We start from the raw sequence: 17,467 nt of genomic DNA on the forward strand, positions 1-17,467 counted from the left end.
ATCTAGGGGTTTTTTGATATGCAACACTATGTTATTCATCATGTTTAGAATAAAATAATATTGGAGGATAGTGTGTTTAGAAAGTTAGTGCAAAGGTGGACTGTGTAGCACCTAAAGCAGAGACAATTTTTTTCCCTGTATTATCCCAATTCTTAACAATACCTTAAGGCTCTGTGGTCAAGGAAAATAGTGACCCAAGAGCATATTAAGATTTGTTTTGCCTCTTCTTTCATGGGAAAAAAAAAAGAGAAATGCATCCACTGAGGTCTCAGCCCAGGGAGCTTGTTGCTTCCCAGAGTTGAACCTTTTGCAATGGCCAATATATTTTCAATAATTTACAATTCCATAGCACCAAAGTTTTGACACAGAGAAACATTTGTTTGGGAAAAACAGCACTTTGATAACAATTTCTGTGTGAAAGAGGAGCACCAAAACATCACAGTTGCACAGAATAAAAACATTAATTATCAGACATTAATAGGTGCCCCCCACCACCACAGGTAGCCGTGAATCCTTTGCAATCCAGCAGGGCTTGAGGGCAAATGGGAATCTGGGCCTAGGTGGGCTGAAGGACACAGGGATGGGAAGGGAGGCCCTGCTGCTGCACGGGGATGCTCAGTGCCAACAGCTATGTGGGATGTTCGTTAGAGGACAGGAGGAGTGTCCTTCTGCAGGGAGAGATGGAGCAAACAGGGCAGCTGGGAGGTTGTAGGGCTCCGAGTGGGGGGAGATGAAAGGAGGAGAAACTGAACACAAGTATGCACGCCTCCAGGTCTCCAAAGGCTAAAGCTGTTAAACTTTGGAACCACACTAGCTCCAGGAAATAGCTGAAGTTCACATCCTATCCTCACAGTCTGCATTTAGCTGCACATTTACTCTTAAGTTTATTTTTAATTTTATGGCCGGTCTGCATGCCACTCGTTGGCTTATGCTCCTGGCCCTGCCATATTACTTGGGAGTTGCAAATAATACTTTTCTTTTTCTTTAAGGTGGTACAATGCTAAATGACATTCATGAACTTGCACATTCTCCAACTTTCCTTAACAGTTTATGGCAATTTTTTTCACGTTTTTAGAGTAACTTTTATTTAGGCACACAGAAGAAGAGAATGTAAGGGAGGTGGTTAATAAGGTAATTAAGGTTATTAAATTATAACTCAGAAATTTTATTAATTGGAATTAATCCATTAATTAAATGAATTTTGTTAGTTTATTAAAAAAATTAAGTGCTTTAAATAATAATGAATCTAGGAATGGAGGAAATAAACCCTTGAATAAGTTCCAGCACTTCCTAAAACTGAGAACCTCAGTTGGCACACCTGAATCCTGAACAGAGTGTGATCTGGTCTGAGGAGGCCAGCACTGAGTCTTTATCATCTAGCCCTGCAGGGCCAGATGGAGGAAAAGGATGGGGAGAAATGTGTCCAAGATCTCCAGCTACTTAGCATTGCACTGCAAAAGGAGGATGAGCAGCAAAGGGAATCCCGTCAGGGGATGTTCCCTTAGGTTTTCCTGACCCTTTATAGGACCAGAGGAGAAAATCTATCATCCAAGGGAATATCTGTAGCAGATGGATTTTCCTCACAAACACTGGAAGAATCTGAAAACCCACAGTAGCTGCAATGATGGCAGCTTTGACAATAATATTCATCTTGGCTGAGGTCAGGAACACACTTCTCTGTATGTGGAACATTCACAGGGAGTTAGTCACATAAACCCAGACAGCAAAGCCAGCCACAGCATGGAAGATTTTACTGTGTATCAGGGTGGGAGCTATGGTAAACTCAGAGCACTTCGAAAAGAAAATGTGCTTAGAGCATCTCAGTACTCACATACTGCTCAAAGCCTTCACACAGTTGTCAGAGGCTTTTTTTTTTTTTTTTTTTTTAAACTATGGTTTGTTTGTAGGAACTTTTAAACTGATAAGTCACATTTCCATTGGGCAGAAAATTTTATGATAGTTGAATGATGTTTCAGAGGCAATTTTCAAAGAAATATTCTAGTTCAACTTGCTAAAGAATCATATGTATAGGAAACTCATGCATTCACTTCTGCTGTTAGGGCTAACACCTCTCGCCAAATTCCTGCAAACAGTGCCCTTATTCATGTGAAATCAGCACTGACAGTTTCTGCTGGATTTTGTTAAGTTCCTAAGTACGTGGTAGAAACCTGGAAGACACTGGGAAAAAATGAAGGTTTAACTGGCACCACAATGGTGTTAAAATGGGGATTAGTATTAGCATGTGCTTTGAATTCAGAGTAATAGAAGTAAAACCAGACGCGTTTTGTTTGGCATGTATTTCATGTCCCAGTGAAACTGGCATACCACCATTTGATCAGGCACGAAGCCATCCCAACAGATGGTCCCCAGCAGCAGCAGCCAAAAGACCATGTATGAACATCAAATGTGTTTGAGAAGGGCAGGACTCCAGGCTGCCAATGTCGAAATTGTTTTCCATTCCCAGCTTCCGTGCCGATGGCTAGTGGTGGTACGCAGCCCCTCCGCTGCACTGGGGACAAATCCAGCATTGTGGGGAGCATTTATGGTCGGGAGCATTGTCAGACCTTTTGTGCTCACCCTCATCTAGCCTCTTGCAGCAGGCCTTCTCAGTATCAGTTTAAAAATGCTCCTGGACCCCAAATGCAATGGACCCTGGACAAATTTTTGTTTAACTAAAAAGATGGAGAGAGAGCAGGCTTCTACTGCATCATATTCTCAGGCCTTGGTGCATAAGGGCAGAACAGAATGGGTGCACCAGGGAGTCAGACACATTTCATTCAGGGCCAAATGAAATGAGCACAGACAAACACTTTCTGTGCCACTGCCAGCCACTACACATTGTAAGGAGACATTTTTTTCAATTTGCAATGGGACGGCTGCTGAGCAAATGTGCTGATCATGTTCCTGGGCTGTAGCCTACATATGTTGTGAGTTTGGTTTGCACACGTTTAGCTAATTCACTGTGGATCTGAATGAGCCTCAGCTCTCCCCTGTCCCAGTCATCACATCTTTATGTACAGCAATGCCATTCAGGCTCTGTTGAGCCCTCTGCTTTCCTGTGTTGTACTTGTGCAGGGATGTGCCTTCATTCCCAAGGCACACTGGAGCACTGAGGTTACAGCCAAAATCTCCACTTTGCCCTCCCATTTCTAATCTTACTCCAAAACAGAAGGTGTTTATACTGCCAGGCCAAACACTCCCCCCTTATCACATGGCAGGAGAAAGGAGGAGGTGAGTCTAAAACCTCAGAAGAACACCTGTAACAGCAGTTGGGCATGCTGCCCTGTGTGCCCTGCATGGCTGGGGCACAGTCAGGGACTGGGAACAAGAGTGGTGGCAGGAGCTGCCTCCTCATGGCTGCATCTCTTGCTGGTGCTCTGTGCAAAGACTGGCACACCCTGAGGCCACCAGGCTCTAAGGCTTGATCCCCACACCACAAAGCACTCAGGGGGCACTGGCTGTGAAGAGGGTTTTTCACCTCTTCTGCTTCATCTTCTGCACGGTTTTCCACTCTACAGGACATTTTAGCCTTTTTGAATTACAAAAGTATCCCAAAGTTCCTTTGGAGTTCACAGAGCTGAGGATCAGCCTCTTTTTACTCAGGTTCATGGCTTGATTGCCATCCACTGTGTGTCATGGTGTTGTCCATCAGGGAGCTTCCTGGAGCTTAACAAGCCAGACATGTAAGCTTCACAAGCATGCAAACATAGACATATGTATTCCAAATAACTTCTCTCATTGCTGAAGTCCAGCCATCCCGCCATGAATTGTGGCAATTTTTCAACAATGTGCAGCTGCATTACCAAACCATGCAGGATAGGAAGCAAAGGATGCCTTATTTCAAGGAAACTCGGGAGGAACCTGAGGTTGGCTCCACAGAATTAATCCCATACGAATTTGTCTCCTGACTAGGTTAAATAGTTGGCAAGTGGGAAGGAAAAGAGAACATTTTTCATTAATACTTGGGCTTTAATTTGCTTATATTATAACTCCTTTGTGTGCATGAACCTTGAAAATAGCTTGTGATTCAACATCAAATGCTTTTGTGCAATTGTCCTGCCAAGCGAAACTTGTTTGAGTTTCACTGATGTTCCAATACCAACAGTTGATAGAATCTGGCTAAACTTTAAATTTCCATTTGTTACGTTCCTTGAATGTTTCCAATACTAAATAAAGTGTCAAAAATTATATGGATCCATGACTATGCTGGAGTGCAGAAAGAGGGGTTACATGCACTGATTTGTATATTCAGTAAATACCAGAAGGTCTTGAATCTGGCAAGGGTGAAAGAGATGGTGCCAAACTAACTCCAAGCAGCTTTTCCAATAGCATCTCCCCTCATAAGGCCTCAGGTAGAGCAGCTCTAGAAAATGCTGACACAGACAACATGATGGCACTTCCAGCAAAGACTTTCAGCACCACCTAATGAATTACAAATTTTTTTCCTGGCAACACCTGCAGGTCTGTGGGAATTCCTCAATCACAGATTGAGCAAGCCTAGAGTCTGGGGCAAGAGAGGAGCAGAATACGTGGTTTGATATTAATATCTTTGCCTGCACCTTCTGAACGAAAGCTCATCTGGAATAAGTCAGAAACAGTTCACTTGCAGAGATTTTAGTTTTGTTCGGGTTTGTTTGATGTTACAGGTACTTCATGTTTTCTACAGGATTGTTTCTGGGTTTGCATCAAGCAGCATTTTTTTTTGGGTCTAACATAAAGTCCTGCTTATCACCTAACAAATTTTTAAATAATCTTTTTTTACCGATTTAAGCTTATGCTGGAAAACAGGACGGAGGCATTTCAGAGTTTTATCTTTCTTTTAATGTTGGTGACACATGAACAGGTCTATAAAAACTTCTTAAAAGGACTGAAACAATGAAGTCTCCAGTGGTATCTTTGCCACTTCATCTCGAGGGATGGGTGTTTTCCCTCCTGTGAAAGTTTGCAACACTTTGCAGAGAGATGTGTGCCTCATCATGTTTAAGGATTTTGATGCACAGCATCAATGTCAGTTTAGATCTTTAACTGGTTCTTAGCAGTTCAGTTCAAATATTTACTGGACATATGCATGGGTTTCCCTTTTAAATTCTTCTTCCAGTGAGCAGAAGGGTGCTTTGCTTCCCTGAGAGTCCTGAGGTTTTGCTAACAGGGGGAGTTGGTGGGGGAGTTTTCGAGCTTTCCAGAACTGTGCTGCCATCTCTCGATCAAGCGCGAGGTTTCCCCTAATGAAAGCCTACTGGGACAAAGGCTAGCAACATTTTCCCTTCTCTTTCAAGGTTGGAAAAAACTTCTAAGATCATTAAGTCCAGCTCTGAACACAGGACCACCGGGTTCACCACTAAACCACTGACCTCGTTCTACGGCTTGTTACCAGGGAGAGGAAACCAACACTGCCTCACAACCTCATTTCAGGAAGCTGTAGAGAGACGTAAGGTCACCCCAAACCTTTTTTTCTCCAGGGTAAATAATCCCAGCTCCCTCCGCCGCTCTGTGTAGGACTTTTGCTCTGCAAGGACCCCCCATCCCTTTCCTCACAGCTGCTGTGTTTGCCAGGAGTGCTTGTGCAGAGCACACCCACAGGCACTGGGGCTGTGCTCACAGCAGGACCAGAGCTGCCGGGAGCTGCTCTTGAGCAGCCAGAGGAGAGGCTGGGCAAAGGCCACTTCTTTGGGTAGTAGATGAAGATGAGTAACATTTTCTGAATGTTAGTTTTTGCGAAATTCGACCTTGATTTTTAGGAAAGCTTTTTTTTTTTTTTTTTTCTTTTTTTTTTTTTTAAATGTTCACTCCCACCTTTTTTGATGCACTCACCGCATCCATGATACAACTTCAAGACCTACAGGTCTTTGCCCAGTACCCCCACCTCAGTATTGAGACTTGGCAACGTTCTCTTTTCCCGTGAGGCTGCAGCAGCCTCCTTCCTTCTTCCTTTCCTTTCCTTTCCTTTCCTTTCCTTTCCTTTCCTTTCCTTTCCTTTCCTTTCCTTTCCTTTCCTTTCCTTTCCTTTCCTTTCCTTTCCTTTCCTTTCCTTTCCTTTCCTTTCCTTTCCTTTCCTTTCCTTTCCTTTCCTTTCCTTTCCTTCCCTTCCCTTCCCTTCCCTTCCCTTCCTTCCCTTCCCTTCCCTTCCCTTCCCTTCCCTTCCCTTCCCTTCCCTTCCCTTCCCTTCCCTTCCCTTCCCTTCCCTTCCCTTCCCTTCCCTTCCCTTCCCTTCCCTTCCCTTCCCTTCCCTTCCCTTCCCTTCCCTTCCCTTCCCTTCCCTTCCCTTCCCTTCCCTTCCCTTCCCTTCCCTCCCCTCCCCTTCCCTTCCCTCCCCTCCCCTCCCCTCCCCTCCCCTCCCCTCCCCTCCCCTCCCCTCCCCTCCCCTCCCCTCCCCTCCCCTCCCCTCCCCTCCCCTCCCCTCCCCTCCCCTCCCCTCCCCTCCCCTCCCCTCCCCTCTTTCCTTCCTGTGGGGTGACCGCCTTGCTGCATCCCTTTTACCCACGAGACCACGGGCACTTTTGGGTTTTCCCCTGCCGCACAAACACCGGTTGGTCCCCTCGGGAAGTCGGCAGACGCCGGCACTGGGGGGAATAGACGCTCCCCAGCAAGAATGGCACGATTCTCACCGTGTGTTTAGAGCCAGCGCTGCCGGCCGTGAGCGGCACTGCGAGCCCAGAGAGAAGGACGGCCCTGTGCTCTCTGCTCTGCCAGGGCCGGCAGTGCCGCGCCGCGCCCGCCAGGGGGCGCCCCAGGGCCGAGGCGGTGTCGCCTGCGCTCCTTTACCTTCCCTTACTATATTCCATTCATTTTACTTGATCGTATTTTTATTTCCTTACTTAGTATTTTCTCCTTTTTTAAGGCTTGTTGGGGTTTTTTTTTTTTTTTTTGTTTGTTTGTTTGTTTAATAATTTCCTTTTTTGTTTTTCCCTAAGGCAATAAACCCAACACGTCGTAGGTCCCAGAGTGCCCGTGGCAGTGATACTCTAAGGGTCACACTCGCTGGCTCAAAAGGAACAAGTAAAGCATTAGGTGCCCCGCCGAACATTTATAATGGCAGGGGATTTCCCTCTCAGATATCCAGAGACTCTTTTGCATCCAAACTCAGAGCGATATTTATTCTTTAGCCCCTGCTCTACTCATTTATTCAGATCTATTTATAAATAAAAGTATATGGCTCAATAAGTGAACTCTTATTGAAAATGCTTTTTCCTGCTATGTTCCTTCTGACAGAGGAGTAAAAATTTAATGGAAGCACACCACCTCTCTTACAGTATGATTTCTGTCACTAAAGTAATGGCAAGTGGAATAAGAGACAGGTGGTGGTATCTATAAACTCTGCTAATGGCCCCATCAACATATGTTTAATGCATTTTAAACTATATTTCACATCCTACTGTTGCCAGTACATTTCCTCTGGCACCTCTTCTCAACAAAGAAATTTGGAGAGGAAAGGAAACATTAATAAATCCAAAGTGTTTAATTTGAAAGCAGATATAAAGCTTAACACTCTCATAAGAAGGCTTATTTGACAAGAGATCAGCTCATTACAGACCTCAATAATTTTGTTGCTAGCATTAGTGAAAGGCTTTGACAAAGCAAAGGCTTTTTAGATATAGTTATGGCCTTTCTGCTGTGTATGGTGTTTGATCATGTCATGCTACAGCATCACCTTCTAATGGATTACAAAAGTCGACCAGTCATGAGACAACCCTGGGTAAATGTTTGTTGGGAGGAAAAAAGGTCAGTCTACAACAACAGGATTCCTCCTGCTTATTTTTTAAAAATGTATCTTCCTCTCGGTACTGTATAGTTAGATTTCAGGCTTCAGGCACTGCCATTTCACCTCCAGACTTTCAGAGGGTGAGCTTTGGGTGGTGACAACTCATCTCTCTCCTCCTCCTCCTGGTCCCTGTGCCCCATGTGCTGCTGGACCAGCAGGATCACAATCCCCAGCAGTGTCGCCAGGCGCTTTGAGAGCATCAATAACAGTGATGACAGCACTGAGAGCCCTTGTGCCAGCACATTGTATCCAAAGACTTGCCAAAGAATTTGGAGTGAAATCAGCTGTCTTCAGAGTGTAGAGATCCCACAAAGATGGAAATCTGCAGGAGTAGTCTTCTGTGAGTGTGTGCAGTCAAGACTTCTGTCATTAGGACTGAATTCTGCCTGATTTACTCACAAAATTCCTACTGAAACCAACATTTAATGTGGCATATCCTGAATGTATATTGTGTGAAACATCTACCTTTGGACAGCCTGGTTTAGTAGCCCTGTTATAATCCATCACCAGACACACTTTCTCCTGCAGAGTTGTGTTTCTTGAAACACATCATAACTGTGATGTTGGCATGCCTTTGCTGGGGCTGTGCTAGTCTAGCAATGATGACAGCAAAATTCCCAGCTGAACTGCTGTACCCACAGCAGGCTTCTGATTAGCCATAACTAAGCTGAAATCACTGAAAATTGCCTATTTTCTTGTGCCCTCCTCAGGATACAAGGCCTTTTCCAAAAAGTGGATATTTGGTGTGATACTGGGACAAAGAAACAGTGTCAGTTGTAAAATGCCAGTGCAGGAGAGATGAGGAGTTCTTAGGTATCAAACTCCAGCTAGATTTTTGGCATCCCAACTCCTATGAATTTTTATCTATGGAGTCTACATGATGTACACCTGTAGGAATCAGCTCCTCACAGCAGACAGCCTCCATCCTTAGCTCCTGTTGGGGTTCAGGAGGAGACAGAGGACATGCTTTCATTTCACAGCTTTTCCCTTAAGGAATCTATTCAGGAAAGGGTGCCCAAGGTGTATTTATCTCCTGACAGAGCAGAGTCCTGCTCCCAAAAGTGGGCACTGAGCATCAGTCCCTGTGGCTCTGGCTGAAAACAGTCACTAAAGAGCTACTGGCTTTAACACAGAATTATCCTGAGAGCAGTCATGGCAACTGTGTCCCACACACACTATGGGGAGAGGCTAAGATCCCATACAAACTCATGGGTTCTGCCCCAAGCTAAGATTTTTTAAAAATCTCTAAAATAAGACTGTGACCATGCCTTATTTACTTGGATTGATTTCCTCATTACAAGTACTGCTTAGTGTAAAAAAAGGAGGCAAGCCTGAGAATTAAAGAAATTACTAGACATTCTCAAGTCCTCTACAATATACTTCAAAGTGCTATTTGCTATTATAGCTAATAACAAAACCATTTGTTATCATATTCAGGGAAAAAATACAAGTATTTTCTATTCATATATAAAAATAATTCAAGTTGGTTTTGTGTTATCAGTGCTATGCCATTCATGCTGTGATTTCCACCAGAACATTAGTTTATGGAGCTTTTTTCTGTTATTAAAGAGGATTGTTTCCACTCTAATGAAATGAAGCACTTGAACATGCACTTAGTCATAATTGAAAGTCAATGAATCTACTCATATATGTAAAGTTAACTTACTAAAAGCTGGACTGGAATATACAGCAAGCTGAAGGATCAGATCCTAGGAATGTTTCCTCTTTCCTCTTAATCATTAAAGAGGATCTTCCCTTGGATACAGCAGTGTGTCCTTTCCCCTCATTTTAGCCAGTGCAGCTCTCTGACCCAAATGCTGTTACTCATGAAGAACCCCAGAGAAAAAAATCAGCCACTAGAAACTCTTATTTGGCTTTGCAGTTATGATCCCAAACACCCAAAGTTAGACTTCATCTCTCAAACCCTGCAATAAAAAATTATAAAGGGGGATCACAGTTATGAGACCTCCTCCATGTTGCAGTGTCTTTTTGGAGCCCATTTTCCCTCATGCTTTACTTTTTGATTTTGCTCAGGGATCAGTGATAAGAAAAAGTGTTGCAGATGATCTCCCACTTGTCTGCTTTGGCTTTTACATTCACGGGTCTGTATCTCTTGTCAGCAGTTTGCCCAGTCCCTGATTTACCCACCCAGACAGAGGGGTGAGCAGTGCCTCATGGTGCTTCACATGCAGTGGGGGTGGTGGACACCTCAGGCTGTGTCCTGATGGAGGCAGATGAGACTAGACTTTAGCATATTGCTAACAAAGTAGAGCCAGAGTTCCTCTGATCTCCCAGCTTCATGTTTGACTGGGTGTTTTTAAGGGACCCAGGACAACAGAGGGAGGGTTTGTCGCTGTTGAAGAATATGCAGCATATGGACACACTGGGGTAAGACCAGCACCAATGCTCTCAGCTGCAAGAGCACAGCTTGCTGAGATTTCCCTACAACTTACTCTATAGAGCTGTTGCTTTCCGTGCATGTGAAAGATCAAGTCTGGCTATTTGAGATCATTCCCAGCTTTTTCTTTCCCTGTGCCTTCCCATGCCTTGTTAATTTTTTCTATAAAATCCAGCGCATAAAATACTTATTTCACTGATTTTTATTTTCATTTTTTATTTTAATTTTATGTATAAATACCTCTACCTGCTCATCATTTTACCTCTGTATTCATTCCTGACAAGGTGCTAGTAAGGTACCCTTGAAATATTGGACTTTACATACAACCCTGCTGAGCCTGTGCATGCAGCATAGTATTGCAGTTTATTTCCTTTGGGTTGTTTGTGGCTCTCTCAGAGCTGCCCATTGATACTGAGGCAGAGATGGTTAACAAATACAGGCTGAGAAAATCAGTTGATCTTCCGTTTGCTGAAGGCCTGATGGAGAGCTGTACTGCAGTAGCTAATGCAAAGTTCTGGTTAAATATTGTCCTACCGTTTGCACTATGCCGTCTGTTGTTTTTACACTAGGGGCTTAGCAGAGGTTGGAGGCAGTATTGACTTTGTAATTAAACTATTTTAACTTCAGGATTTTGTAATCACCGCACTTAAACCATCTGTTATGGTACATGGGCAATTTCCCCACCCCCCACTCCACCCCTCCTCTCTGGGTACAAAACGCCATCAATGCTTTTAATTGCAAAGCCCCCTTAGGATGGGGATAGAAGGGGAAAGTGAGGATAATTTCTTTTTTCTGAGACAACTTGCAAAAGTGCCCAGTTTGCTTTCCTTAAGAGAGGAGGTGCATGTAGGACTTCTGGCTCTTCCTGTCCCAGGAGCAAAGCAGAGGGCTTCAGGGTGGGCACCTCTCTTCTCTGACTGACTAGTCAGCCCTCACCACAAATTTCCACTGGGAGAAGTAAGAAAAAGGGATGGAGCCCCAGGTCAGCTGGAGCAGAGCCTGGCAAGAGAGATTGCTCCTGTGGAGAACCACCAAGCTCTTCATGTTTAGGGAAAGAAAATAGAAGAAAAGGTTAAGGCAGAAGAGGGAGAAGCAGATTTAGAGAAGCTATTTGTGTCTCTTGGCCTACCTGAGTATGTCTCCTGCTGACTAGGAGATCCAACACCTTGTAGCTGAAGTTCTCAATGCTGCTCAAACAGTATAATTTTGCACAATATAATTTTGCACAAATCCCTTAGGATTTGCCTACTCCTGCAAGTAGCATTAATTAGTATGGAGTATGCCATAGCAAATTGTTCCATGGGTAAAATGATCTGGAATTCCCATCCAAAGGAGCATCAGCACTTGGCAACCCTGAATTTTGGGCCTTCACCAGTGTGACTAAGTCATTGCAGAGAAGATGATCTTAGTTGAAATAGTTATGACAGTAATAATGACAGATACTAAAAGCAGGGCTATCTTTCTCTGCCTTGGTAAAACAATTTCCTCCCAGCTGCGTGGGATTCTTTTGTTTTGCTTCCATGAGTTGTTTGGTCAGTCTGCAGTTTCAGCAGGTCTAAATGCATGCTGAATGTGTGCTGAGATGAAGTAGAGCTTTTGCTGGATTCCTGCTTCCTGCTTTGCTGCTCTGAATTTAAATCACTGGGTCAGGCATTTTTGTGCACCCCTTGGTTAAATATGTCTTTTAGTTTTGTTTAATCTTGTCCCAGTTTTATGTATTCACCTGCATTCAGTTAGTGGCAGTCAGCTTGGCCAGAGCTCTTTTGACCAACATGTGAGAGAGACAAACACACTCTCACATCTTCTCCCATAAACCTGAATTATTGAAAAAGAAGGGAGATAGAATTGGTGGGAAATCTTCCCAGTTTTATTAATCAAAATTCACTTTTTTTCCCCTCTTGTTCTAGTTTTCTTTCAGAAAAGTTTTCTTTCAGGACAGATCAAAGTGCTAAATCAGACAACAAATGTTCAATATACCTAAAACTCTGATCCAAATGTTCTCCCACATATCATGTCCACAACACAGGTTGCATAGACCTGTGCTTTGATCTCAGCCTAATTTTGTTGGCACTTACAGCTTTTTTGAAGCTCTTCTTGAGGGACAGTAGATAAAACAGAGCTTGAGAGAGGCAGGTTTTGTAGTGTCAGCACTCCAGGACTCCTGAAGCTGATAGAGGGATGTCCACCCTTTGGTGTGTCTCAAACTGCCTGTTTCACTGACTCACTTCATGAACCTCTCACAGGGAAATTACTAATTCAGCAAAATTCCTGAAGGCTGACAGAAGATGGTGTGATTATAGGTAGCTAAGAAAATCTATTCAATTCAACCCCATCTGACAGCAGAAACCATAGTTATCAATTACGCTGTTGTTCACTAATTTCAATCCCACTCTATTTATTTTCCTAAATCAGGACCCTTGTGCCATGCTGTAGTTGTGGAAAAGTGTAGCATTTGACCCAGTGCTGCTGTAGGCCAGTGACATGAAGTGAGAGCTGTGCCCACCCCCACCCATCCCCACTCTGTGAGTTGTGTTTTTATCTCCGTGGCTCTCCAGCACGCACTTTCCTGGTAAAGCCATTTCATTAATGCCAGCCAGCAGGAACTGCTGAGTGTGCAACACTTCAGAAAACACTTCAGAAGAACTGTTTGCTTACTTGAGAAACAGAATGCACATGTGGAAGCCTTGCCTTACCTTTAGAATTGTCAAGATGAAAGAACGGAGGACAGCATTTTCAAATGTGAGACCAGCAGTCTCAGGGGGGCTTTACATGTTTTCATGTATTTTTCTGCTTAGCACTGTAAGGGTGAAGATCAGTTTCTTTAAAGATAGGTAAGTTTTGGTATAGAACCAAGATATCTATAAATATATTCTGGATATTTTTAGAAGATATTTTCTATTACTTACAGGATTAAGGACTGGATTCCTCACATGTATTAAAAGCTCTCTGCACCCATCAGTGTTAATAAACCTGAACTCCAAATGCCACTTAAAAATGTCCAAGCACTTATTAGCTTATCTCTCTACTCACCCTCAGCTTACCCACAAGCCAGATGTTGATTAAACACACCTGCACCCTCTCTGAAACATCTGGTTTCATCCCAGAGGCTGTGTGATGTCCAGTTCAGTCTGGTCTGACACATGACCAGCATTTCTTGGAGGTCAGAGTTACCTCTTACATTTGCATTGTTGCAGGGCTACAGCCAGCCTGGGGCTGGGCCTCACCCAGTAGTCCAAGCAGGTGAAAACAAACATCTCACCCTGACATTGCAGACTCCAGTGAGACTTTCCAGGGTCATGGAAAGCCAACCATGAAGGGGCTTAAAGCTTGTCATGTACTAACTAATGACAATTACATTACCTGTTGCCAACCAGACATCTCAGTCTCAGCTGAGGCATCCAAGATTCCCACAGGATACATGGAGAGGCTCATGGAAATCATGTGAGCCACAATTCTAAGAATCTCTAAGAGCAGCAAGAGCTAAGGAAAGGGATTTCCTGAGCTAATACATTCTTTAGGGACAGCCACCTGCTAAACACTATTTTGCCTGGAGATAGATGAGAAAGCGACAAAGTTCTAAGCTTAAATAGTACAGTTTTGCTTGCACTGGAGTTGTCCTCAGGGGCGTATCACTTATCAGTGATAGATCATGTCTTGACTCTGGTAGAAGTAGAGTGAACCTCATTCCCAGCTCTTTGGATGGAGCAGGATATCTGGGAGATTCCTCTTGAAAGACTGTGAAGGGGTGGAGATCACACTGATGATCTAGAGTAGATGTGGACCCTGCAGTGGACAAAATACTGCTTTTTAAATGATTTTTCTGCAAAAGGAACAGCTTGGCTAAAGGCTGAAACCTGAGCATACTGTACAGGATTGACTGTACAGTCAGGAGATAAAGACCACTCAGCAAATGGGGCAGAAAACCAAGCTGATTATGTAGATATGTTTTTCGTTTCCTCTGATAACACCATTCCACTACATGTAAACTTTGGTGCAGGATCAGAGATCTGATCTTCTTCCAAATGAGCAAACACCAAGATCAGCTGGGATATCTCAAAATCTAACTTAATCTATGGCTTAGTTGGTAGTTATTTATTAAAGTGAAGTGTTATTTCCCCAGTACAATGCACTGAATCAATTTCTGTTTGATCCTCAATATTTCTCTCTTTAAAAAATTAATTTCCCAAGAATTTTCCACATACTTTTTACTTAGAATGAAATCCACTTTTCAGTTTTAGGAGGAACTTAGTAGTAGGAAACTTTTTATATTCTCATCAAAAATTCTTTAGACATTGCCCATACTTATCAATCATACAATGACAAGTATTTTGGTAGTTTCAGAAGTGGAACTGAAAGAGAACTGTTACATCCAGGGCGCTGAAAATGTTTCATCAGGTCATCAGATCTTTCTCAGGAGCCAGAAGTTGGGTAACTGCTATGTGAAGCACGCCTGGAGATTGGCTATGTGACTGACCTCTAAAATGCAAGTGCTCACCAAGAACAGAAAGTTGGGACTGTCAGAAAATCACAGCAGTTGTGGATTGGGTGTGGAGGAGCACAGATGCATTAGGTCAGTCACTGGAGGACACACCTACATGATAAAAAACATTTAGAGACAAGGGAATGATGCTGTTAGGGGATTACATACATCTGGCTTAGTGTTTGAAGGTTGATCATACTTTGAAGATGAAGCTTGGTAAAAACCGTAATAGAAAGACAGGAAGGCCTATTACTGTATTACACACAGTTGGCATTTTTACTGTAAGGAAGATTTTCAAAAACATGTCATTTTAGTTAGAGTGATCTCTACATATTTTGATGCAAAACAGGTGGCTAATCAATAAAGTCTGAACAAAACTGAGTTATATGGGAAAATTAAACTCGACAGAAATCAAAAAGGCATGTAATACTCTAAATGTACAATTTCACTGTATGTCTCTTTTTACTGTAGCAACCAGGGCACAAGGGCAGTATGAACATGTGGTCCTTTATTTGATCAGGGATAATAATCAACTAAGCCAAAAGGAAGGGAAGTAGATTTTCCTAGTTCAGCTGCTAATATAATCTTTTACATGTTCCCAGTTGTGTAACCATTGCTCCATGCAGCATTGTAACATGTAGCCATTGTTAAATGGGAAAAACTGTGCAAATAGCAGAGAATCCAAATGTAGAGAAATGGTATTTGATGTCACTCTCATTATGCAATTGGCACAAAATTTCACATCCCAGCCCTGCTTTCCTCTTGTTTTTCCTGCTTATGCCTTCATTGGCATAAGGCCTCAGGTCCTTGTAAGAAGGGATTCTGCTGAGATTTGTAGTTGCCTCAAATGTCTGGTGACCATGGAAGCAGCATAGTTTGTGGTACGATCTCCTGCTTTGCTGATCTTTCACCATCCCAGTAGTGTTCGTTATTGATATCTAACCATTAGTAATGTTGCAGCATCTCTCTTGAGGCTACAGGTCTTACCTACAGTCCTTCCATTAGAGATATCATTCTCATCTTAGGCTGTGAAAGATGCATCTCCTTTCCATCAAAGAAGTTTCAACTAATGACTACTTAGACATGCATTGATCTTGCACGCAAAATTAGTGACCTAATCCTAGACTTTTACTTCAACTCTTGTCTAAAACTATTGACTCTTGTTAATGTCAATAATAGCCATAAATCCTTGAAGGTCTTAAATCCATGATTAGTTCAGATTCATTGCTTCATGTTGGCCTGAACCTCAGCCATAACGTCAGATTTCACAATGCAAGCCTCAGAAGTATGATTGATAATGTGATCTCCATCACCTAAAACTCCAAATTAGCCTCACTTGTTTCTTCTAGATCTGGCTTTATCCTAAATGGCTTATCTTCCTTCATTTCCAAATGTAAATTTGAAACCAGTTCTAAATTTAGTCTTAAGGCTAGACCCTGAAGGAATTTTAACTAGATCATCTGGTCTGACAGCGTAAGCTTTGTGTAAGCTCAACAGCCCCTGCTAAACATGCAGAAACATCTCACTTTTACCTAATTTACATAATTATAGTTCTGAGTACAATAGCAATCTGTATTGTTTTCTCTACATTCTGTTTTTTTCTACAACTAAGCATAGTTTGTGGGTCCCTCTAAAAGGCAGCATTAAGTCAAGCTTCATGGCCACTTCTAAATCCAATATTACTTGTGGTCTCAGCTTCATGTTTACACAACATCTGAAGTTAACCCTCATGCCAAAGATAAATTAGATTTAAGCTCCATCCTGAGTGCATCACTAGGAATAAAGCATCAAAGGTTCAATAACTAATTATATTGAGTTAATCACATCACGCAAACCTTTATGGCAAAAGCGACAAGCCAAGCTCAGGCATTATGCAGGCTCATCCAACATGGTAGCCTGAATCCAAGCGCATAAACCCAGTCATAGCTATTCCCAAATCTTACAGACAGAGTTCATAATAAAAACTAAACCCACAACCTGTTTCAGACAGGTAATTTAGCATGGCTTTACCAGCCCTTATTTGCAACAGTCCTAAGACCCCTACCAACCAGCCCATCCTTGCCCAGACTACATCCCATGGCTAATACCAAATTCAATCCAAACTTCAAAGTTAGGTTAGTGATTACAATTAAACCATAGCCCAAAACTATTAATACAAAAGCCTGTTACTTACAAGCTGGAGCATATCAAACCTAAAACTAATTCTAATCTCTCCTCAGTTTTCAAAAGCAGTCTGGCCTCCTGAATTACACTGATCTAAACACTAGCAGACAGCCTCAACACTTTTATCTTGATGGACAGTTTTACTTTTAGCACAGTAATGTTGGTTGCTGTGGGATGCCCAGTCTGTAGCAGTACACCTCTGTCCACAGATGGCATTAATGACCTGTATTGTTTCTTTAATGTCAAGTATCTGCTTTTCTAAGACTAATAACATATCTACAGGTTTTCTCCAAGTGGTCAAAGAGTGGGATTTTTTTTTTTTTTTTGTACCACTGTTTCTTGCTCCTTAAGCCTATAGTCCACTAAGTCCTGACCCCATACTGAGAGAAAAAGTACTGTGCTGCATCATACAAAACATCTGTTCCCCTGTGCATCTGTGACCTTCTAATAGTCTGCACCAGGTATGAGATTCTGTAAATGGCTCTGCACTGAAGACTCCTTTCTTCTCAGTGACCAACAATCACTTATATACAAGATGGAGACAAGATGCTGATCTGACCAGTGACTTGGCATGTGGTATGATGGAGCAACATACAGGTTTACTTTTTACAAGTTATTTCAGTGTGATTTCACTATACATTTAAAGGTAAAGGCCAACTTTTTCCCT

This window comes from Zosterops lateralis (assembly GCF_965231275.1).
Source record: "Zosterops lateralis genome assembly, chromosome: 3".
Classification (NCBI taxonomy): domain Eukaryota; kingdom Metazoa; phylum Chordata; class Aves; order Passeriformes; family Zosteropidae; genus Zosterops; species Zosterops lateralis.